This window comes from Myotis brandtii, unplaced genomic scaffold (assembly GCF_000412655.1).
Source record: "Myotis brandtii unplaced genomic scaffold, ASM41265v1 scaffold1077, whole genome shotgun sequence".
Taxonomy (NCBI): Eukaryota; Metazoa; Chordata; class Mammalia; order Chiroptera; family Vespertilionidae; genus Myotis; species Myotis brandtii.
The window spans coordinates 1,661,462-1,670,237 of record NW_005353666.1 but is presented as its reverse complement, the minus strand read 5'-3'; the positions used below and the strand labels follow the sequence as shown (position 1 = coordinate 1,670,237).

Here is an 8,776-nt window from a genome sequence, read left to right as displayed (position 1 = left end):
AGCAGGGAAGCAGAGCTGTTGAGAAGAGGAGGTGTGAGTTCCCAAGGTGCTATTTGATTTGCCCAATGTTACTAATCAAGACGCAGAGGTAAAGCTATAATAAGGGTTCCCCGATTTTCAAACAAGCTCTTCTTAGTATTTTTAGCAAACAATGAACTCAAAGTTGAGCAGACCATCCCATTGTTCCAGATATCCTAACATATATTCCTAGATCTAGACAATCCAGCAAAACATGAGACCAACATCAAATCAGTGCACCGTAGCATTACTTATGCTAAATTACGTTTTCTTTTTATGACGTCAGCCCACTTCCACTTCCATTATCTCGAGAGTCTTTTATTCTCGATGGATGGCATTCTTGGAGGCCAGTAAGTGAGCCTCTCTTCCCCATTCAAGAGCTGAGACAACTGAGAAATAAGCAAACAAGCAAATAGGGTGAAAGCAAACAAGGCAACGTGGTGGAAAGCCAACACAACATCTTCAAATGACAAACGAACACTGAAGAACGTTCAGGCAATAGAACTAGTCAGCTTCGTTCACAGAAGCGGGAGGCGCGTCTACCCAGTAGCAGGCACTGTGGGACTGGCACCCTTCCCCTTGTGTTCATGGCACTAGAAGTCCCCATGTAAGAGCTGGTCGTAACCGAGGGGAGCAAGGAGGAGCCCGCGTCCCAGCAGGCGCCCCCGTCTCCGGCAGAGGGAGCTACAGCTGTGCTACACCTGCCAGGATCTGCTCCCCAAGAACTCACACAGCAAGTGAGGAAGGGGGAGGGGCCAGGAGGGGTTCTGGAAGAAAGCATCCTCTACTTGGAAGGAGACTTTGGGAGTTGGGGGCAAAAGCATTTCTTCCTGGATCCTAAAAATAACCCCGTGCCCCTGAAAGCTGTTATTGAGGCTTCCATTTGGTGCATTGCATGCATGTAATTCTTTATTAGAACCCCTGAATGCATTTTACCTGATATTAGCCCCAGATCAGTTCCATGTGTGTATATGTATATATATATAAAGCCAGTGACCAGAACGACCGGAATGACTGGTCACTATGACGTCCACTGCGGCCGGCCAACCAGCCCAATCAGGGGCGGGCTGGCCGGACCCCACCCGTGCACGAATTTGTGCACTGGGCCTCTAGTGTATATATATATATATGGTATATAATATATGCAGGCCTTACCAGCACACCTGTTTAATATTCTCCTTGTCCACAACTTGTTTCCATCTTCCTCCCTCTTCTCTCCTCTCCTCCCCTCCTCTGCCTTTTCCTCCTCTTCCTGTTCTTTCCCCTCCTCCTCCTGCTCCTCCTCCTCCTCCTCCTTCTGGTTCTGCTTCTGCTCCATCTCTTTTCTCTTCTTCTTGCCCTCCTCCCTGGCCGCCTCCTCTTTCTTTGTAGTTGGTTGTTGCCATCATCAAATCCCTGAGTCTCACGTCTTATCCACCCCTGAAAGCCACCTGAAATGTTTTAATAACGAGGTGAGATGCTAAGTAAATAAATACTGGCTTTACCTCATAAAGCGAATACACCCTGACAGGCAAACATCAAGGAGATGTTTTCCACACACTGCACTGGGCTTCATCTCACGAGTTCTGATTGTCTGTCAAAATCAAAACACAACACTGAGCTCTGCTCTCCACACTGGAGCCAGCATCTGACAATCAGTCGCTCTCCGTTCTCCACTCCCAAGGTGCAGGAGTCCAAGTGTAACTCCCCAGAACAGATACCTTTTGGGCATTTGCACCTGAGTGTCTACAGGAATCTCAAAGGCAACATATTTTCAACAGAAGTGATGGCCTCCCTTTGAAATCTTTCCCCATAACATTCCCTTTTCATGGAAATATCTTTGCCCCGCAACCTCCAAAAAATGTAGGCATCACCAGTTTATCAAACACAACAAAATATACCCTGAAACTAGTGCTTCTTATTGCAAATGAAGTTGATGTTTAAAAGTACTCATGGAGCCTGGCTGGTGTATCTCAATGGTTGAGCATGGACCTATGAACTATTCATGGTTCAATTCCCAGTCAGTGGGGGGCCGTGCAGGAGGCAGCCGATCAATGATTCTCTCCCATCATTGATGTTTCTCTCTCTCTCCCTCTCAGAAATCAATACTTTTTAAAAAGCTTGGAGACAGCATCTGTAATGTGCCGTGAGCAGCGACCCACTCTCCAGTGAAAGCATGACTCTGTTGATCCAAAATCTCTCTGTCCAGACTTCCATCTAAGGAAAAGGGACAATTTGAGAAAAAGAACAAAAATGAGGAAGAAATATCTTTCTTAACCATTCTTTCATGGAGGGCCCTCAATCTTTTCCTCATTTTTAGTTTTTTTTTCCTTGAAAACTTAGTTTATTATCCATTTATTTTGAAATGCAACTTCCCTATATAGGCAGCATTGACATCGACTGTAGGTTCTTGTTCTTATCCATCGTTATCATTCTTCTTTCTATGCCATCATTATGCTGGTCACATTCAGTATTACTAACATACACTGGGCCCAATGAGTGTTAACTGTTTGCTGAATGACAGTGAGTAGACGGTGAGAAGCAGCCGCACGGGGCCAGCCCCACACTGACCTCCTCTCTCTGGCCTCCAACAGGCATGCAAGCTTTGGCCTCCATTCTTCTTTCACAACGTCCTGCTCCTGTCGCAGCTCTGGGACCTTCTAGGACCGCTTTGCTTCCAAAGCAATGGATAACTCGCCGTCTGCACTAAGCTGCCTTTGGAGAAGGATGGTTCACATGTGACAACATGTTTTGTGCAGAATCCATGAGATAGCAGGAGTCCTCGTGGCCAAGCCCACAGTGGGAACAGTCCGTGTCGCCTCATGGTACCTGAAACCACAGTCATCCTCCCTCTCCTTGGGTACCAGTCCAAGAGCAAAAGGAAAAAGACTAGATGTGAATGCTATATCCATTTGCGGCTTGGGTTCAGGATCTGGAAAAGGGGCCACGCGCAAACCAATACACTAGGCAAGAAATATGAATTTAGAAGGCATGGGGCCAGGCAGAAAACCTTTCCCTAGTGGAGAGGCTCCACTGGGCCCAGGCCCTGTTAGCTTTTATTCAATTTTAGAATACACATCTTGCCCTTAGATAGGCAGGCAATCCGGTAGCAGACAGACTATCTTAAAGGTCAGTAAATATTAGTAAAGATTTACTTTGAGACTATTAGGTCAGGAAATTGCTTGAGCCACCATTATCTCAACAGAACAATTGGACCCTTGCTAAAGCTCAAGGTCCAACAGCCTTCCTTGTTGCACTTTCATGATAGTGTTGACAATGGATAGCTTCCAGCAACTAGAAATCTGAAAAAGCAAAGTAATGCTCATAGAAGGATTGTCTGATATAGTCTTCTTTTTTTTACTTTTATTTTTCAACTAGAGGCTCGATGCATGGATTTGTGCACCAGTGGGATTCCTCGGCCTGGCCTGTGGGGATCAGGCTGAAACTGACTCTCCAACATTCCCTGAGGGGTCCCGGATTGCAAGAGGGCGGTTCTCGGGTGATGCACCCCAGAATTGGGCTCTCTCCTCTCTGGTTCTGTCACCTGAGAACCACAGCTGCCAAGTCACTACAGCTTGGCAGCTCCTGCGTTGAGCGTCTGCCCTCTGGTGGTCAGTGCACGTCATAGCTACCCGTCGGATGGTCGGACGGTCAGACGGTCGCTTAGGCTTTTATACATATAGATTACAGTTTATATGCAACACTATCTTGCATTAGTTTCAGGTATGCAGCATAGTGGTTAGACAATCATGCACGTTACAGAAGGATCCCAGCGAGATTTCCGGTACCCACCTGGCCCCGTACACGTTCTCACAATCTTGTTGACGGGAGTAAGAAGCACTCAGTGGTAGTTATAAAACAGCCGCGGGGACATAAAGTGCAGCATAAGGAACCTAGTCAATGACTGGCTCCTCTTGAATCCTTGTTTAACCCAGGCAACTGTCCAATCCCTTCCCGTTGTTTACGTCTGCTTCCTATCAGTGGTGGCTACAAGAAACTTTTTAATATGTGTCTCTGACAATAGCTATAAAGAGATTGAGTCGGAATTATTATCTGCAATAAAGAGGGTGAGCAGGGCTCTGCAGCCAGTGAGCTGCGGCTGTGCAGTGAGCTCGCGGGATGGACGTTCTGAGACCTCCCGCGACTCTTCCGTGCCACGCGGAGCATTTGTTCTTGCGACCAGGTCAGTCTTCAGTCCAAGTAATTACATTTCGTGGACCTAATATTTCGGATGCCATTTCAGTGTCAGTATTTACTCTTGGCATCCTCGCCTTGAGGAGAATCATAACCGACCGCGCGTCACAATGCTGACACCAGCTGCCCCTCTTCCCAAGGGACCGGGCTGGCCTTCGCGACTGCGGCCGCTGGTAGGGGTCATCCAGCCAGGGCTCACCAGTGCTTTCTTGCAAGTCATGCAAACGGGAAATATTCACGATCGCCCCCATAAAAATTCAATTCGGTCTTATCCCCAAGCCAAAAAAATGTTCTGTGCCTTAATCTTTCATTGTGTCTGTATTTGTGTGCCTGTCGTTACTGCATTAAAGTAGATTAGACAATAGCAGAGAAAACCAATCAACTAATTGATGGAGATGTCGACTTGGCTTCCCCTAGCGGAAAATCTTAAACTCATAGAGACATTTCATCTTTCTCAACTGGACATTCTGCAGAGATAAATGAAGACAGATGGCCTCACCCAGAAGCTAGTTATCCTGATGAAGAATCTCGGGAATCACAGCTGTAAGCAACGGTGACCTTTGACATCTCACGTGTAGACGGCTTTGGGGAGAGAGGGGGACAGCGTGTGGGCACAGCTGCTTCTCTGATAGGAGCGCAGACAGAGCTGCTGGGATCATTTTTTTTGTTTAAATTCTGCATCCCATTAGCTTTGACAGCAAAGGCTGGCCGTGTGACTGATGTATTCACATTCTCCCACCGAGAGACGTCGCCGTCTGGTCAGCCATGCCAGAATCCAGCACCGTCCGTCCAAATTATCAAACCCCTGACCCCTTGTCATGCCATGTTGTGTATTGTAAGCATGTTATGTCAAGGAATATACAGTCAGCGGACAGCGAAAGTGATGAAAATGAGGATATCTGCACACACAAGAGCCTCTTGGGTCTGTGTGTCCGGCCAGGGAATTAGAGCAGACACTGAATGCCTGCGGTTGTTTTCCCGAGGCTGTGCAAGCATGCCAATGGGCGTGATAAATGGGAAGGTGAAAAAGGAGTCTCTTATCTCTACGGAGGCTAACAGGTACTTGACAACCATTCTTACATTCTCTGTGCGCGCAGATAAGGGGGCATAACCAGGTTCCCTTGGAATCTTACCCTGAGTGCGTCTGCCTCTTTCTCAGTGCAGACTGGTTCAGAGCCCAGACACCACAGACGGACACGGAAGCACGTGTGGAGAGAAGATGGAAGTGGTGGCGAGGATGAGGTCATTGTGGACGGGCCTGAGACGGGACTGAGAGAAACAGTGCACATTTGGATGTTGCTATGAACTGTTATTGTTAATGGTCCAGATTGATTTTTAAAAATCAGAATAAGAATTAACTAGTGTGGTCAACGCCCATCACTACTGGAAAATGCTCCATCCCATGGCTGATGAGATTTCAACGTGAAATAAAACATGAAAGTTAAAGGAACACATGGGACGTTCAAGCTGATTATCATTCTACTCATTAGAGGGTTGATAATGAACAAAGCAATGAAATTGAAATTATTTATCAAATTGAACACAGGAAATAAGACACAGTGTCACTGGGTGGTATTCCCATCAATGGTGCTGATCGAAATATTTGCTCTCTCTTTTGCCTGGAAAACAGAAAATGTCATGTAACTGGTGTAAACTTGTGCTTCTCCATCTGTAAAATGCAGATAACGATATGACGGATCACTGTTGTGGAAGTTACACTAATTACATTTATCCCGGGCACACCCACAGCGCCCTGTGATGAGCCGTCGCTGCCTCGCCTCTGCCAGGAGACAGCATCCTCTGCCCACGTTCTGAGAACTTCCTGCGAGCACCCTGCCTAACCCTGGGGGGTCCGGCCAACCTCGCAACCTCTCCTGACACCAGTTTGCTCAGAGATCAGATCTAAGCTACCTTTTAAGGAGCTAAGTGACTAAGTGCATTAAATTAGGCTTTCCCATTCCTAATCTCTACTGAGGACCATTGGCTCTAAGTATCCCCATGTTCTAAGGAGAAATCCTCGCCAATCAAACAGGCCACGCACAAGACGGCAAAGCTCTCTGGGATTCTCCCCAGCTGTGGGAGGACGCTGGGCGGGAAGAGACAAGACTGGGGAGGAGGGTTTTCTTGGAGAGCGTTTTCAAGAGTCCTACAGGCTCCCCACTTTGCAAATGGGTGAATTTGAAGTGGAAAACCTATGTGTGCCCTCTGCCCCCATCCAGGCAGAGGGAACAGCGGGCACACCATCCAGATGGAGGAACTGGTTTTGCCTATTAGAGGCACAGAAAGAGGCTGCTATTGCTTCACATCAGAATACCCGGAAAGTGTCATGTTTTCAACATCGGCCATTAATTTGGCTCACCTTTCTATGAGTCAGAGATGTGGTCTCAGCTGGACTCTCTCACACGTCAGAGGTCAGCGGCTGGGTCAGCGGCTGGGTCGGCGGGGGGCTTCTGGCTATGGGACTGCCTCGACCGAGATAGCACACCTCTGCTCCACACGCCCTCTCGTCCTCCAGCAGGCAGCCTTCGCGGCGGCTGCGCAATGAAATTGAAATTATTTATCAAATTGAACACAGGAAATAAGATACAGTGTCACTGGGTGATATTCCCATCAATGGTGCCGATCGAAATATTTGCTCTAGCTTTTGCCTGGAAAACAGAAAATGTCATGACCCAGAATTCGAGCTGAAGCAGGCTAGGCCTGCTGATGCCTGGACTGGGGCAGACAACCTCAGTTCTGCTGCATTTCTTTCAACAAACGAGGCCAAGAAGGCCAACCCAGACTCATGATATAGAGAAATAAACATGTCTGATGGGAGAAGATTCAAAGTCATATTTGCCACGAGCCACGGATCCAGGGAAGGTAATATTTGGCCACCCTTGCCATTTATACCATGTTGGTGGTGCAGTGAAAGCAGTGAGAGGCCTGGGCAGGGCCAGAGTAAAGAGATGGTCACGGTAAAGAGATGGAGTCTTTTTTTTAGGTGCAGTATACGTCACGGGACGCTAGTGTGAAATATTACTCAGGGATCCTGTGCAGGTAACAGGTTGCAAAGGGAAGAAGCAGGAGCAGAGTGGTCTTTTAAAAGTAATTGCAGTAATACAGGCAATATTTGATGGTGTCCTGGATGAGCAGCTGGGGAGCCGGAGAAATTCAATTAAACTGGCTGGAGTCCCAGAAGAGCCAGCCCTTCCAGTGGATAGTTGTAATGTAGACGATGTCTCAGAGACAAACACCTCTAAACATACCACCCAGCACAGGCCAGAGGAGGCTGGAGACTCCCTCTCAGGGCCACGCCACATGCCAGGGCTGCTCCCTATTTCTGGGGTTGACCAGACATCCCTTCTGCCCCGTTTCTCTTGCTGTCATCAAGCCCGTGCGAGTTCTTGGCACTCTGCACGCTGATCAAGCCCAGACTCTGATTGCTTGGCAATCTGTTTGGAAATAGTCCCCGAGTGATTGATGTCAGCCCACAACAAGGTTAATTCAAAGTCAATGTCCCTCTGGGTCACAAATATAAGTCTGAGGATCAAAGACATCCTTCCCACGCATGCAGGCCCACTGAGACCTGTGACCACCAGATCAGCTCTGTCAAGCTTCCCATCCGGTGGGGGGAGGGGACTCAGGAAATCAATAATATACTTGTTTCCGGCCTTTGGTACTTAATCCATTCCTCTTATTACCTTCTTTTGTAATCAACTCATCGTTTCTTTAGACGGATTGGATATGGACTTTTTTCTCTATGAAAAGCAAGCTGGCCCGTGTTAGACACAGACTGCCCACCATGGTTATGTTAGTCCACGTTCTGTGCCCAAATAGTTGACCCCCTGAAAAGGAAAAATAATGAGAAAAATATATTAGTTTCACAGGCACATTTTACTGATTTGTTCATAAAAACCCTAGGCACTCTGACTGCTCTCTCTTTTCCCCACACCCTGTTCTGCTTTTCATGTATTTTTTCTAATAGTCCTCATCATCTCATAACAAATTACAATTTAAGAATATCATGTTTTTATTGCTTTCTGTCTCCAAACCTCCACCGATTCCACTGGAATATAAACTCCAGAGCGCAAGAATCTTTGTCTGCTTCTCTCCCCGAGGAATCACAAGTGCCAAGCCGACGTCTGGAACACAATTGGTACTCCATCAAGTGATTGTCAAACGAATGAATTGGATTCCTCCCAACAGGCAAGCAGTTTGGAGGAGAGTAAAGAGGCAGACCAACTCAGGCTCCTGTGTTCTCTTCTCCCGGAGGAAGCAGGAAGGCTGGTCTCCACCCGCTTTCTCGCCATGTCCCTTCTTCTGACTTAACCTTTGCTTCCAACTCTAGTTCCATCGCCCGGCTTTCACTCAACTGTTTCCCAGGAATCTGTTTGCTATTTATTCATACTTGAGTGACAATCAATGCTGTTGCTTTCTGAAAATTATAGTTTCTATTCTTAGACCTCAACTCCTAACACATCCCAAATGTCTCCTTCTGTATTACCGTTTAGTCCTCCATCTGTGAGCCTGGCCTTCGACACCTTGTTCCAGGGCATCTTGGTTAGAAGTTTCACAGCCTCTGAGCGCTCGAGTGGTAGCAAGT

The 8,776-nt window shown here is 47.3% G+C and overlaps 1 long non-coding RNA gene across 1 annotated transcript in view; it reads right to left on the bottom strand.

The window, feature by feature from the left end:
- The window catches only part of LOC106726685, a 12,232-nt gene extending 4,149 nt beyond the window's left edge, over nt 1–8,083 (bottom strand). The window contains exons 1-2 of the long non-coding RNA XR_001362754.1: nt 7,875–8,083; nt 6,551–6,725 (exon numbers count right to left, since the gene is read on the bottom strand). This is a non-coding gene — a long non-coding RNA (uncharacterized LOC106726685). The remainder of the gene's footprint in view (nt 1–6,550; nt 6,726–7,874) is intronic.
- Nucleotides 8,084–8,776: the final 693 nt, after the last annotated feature.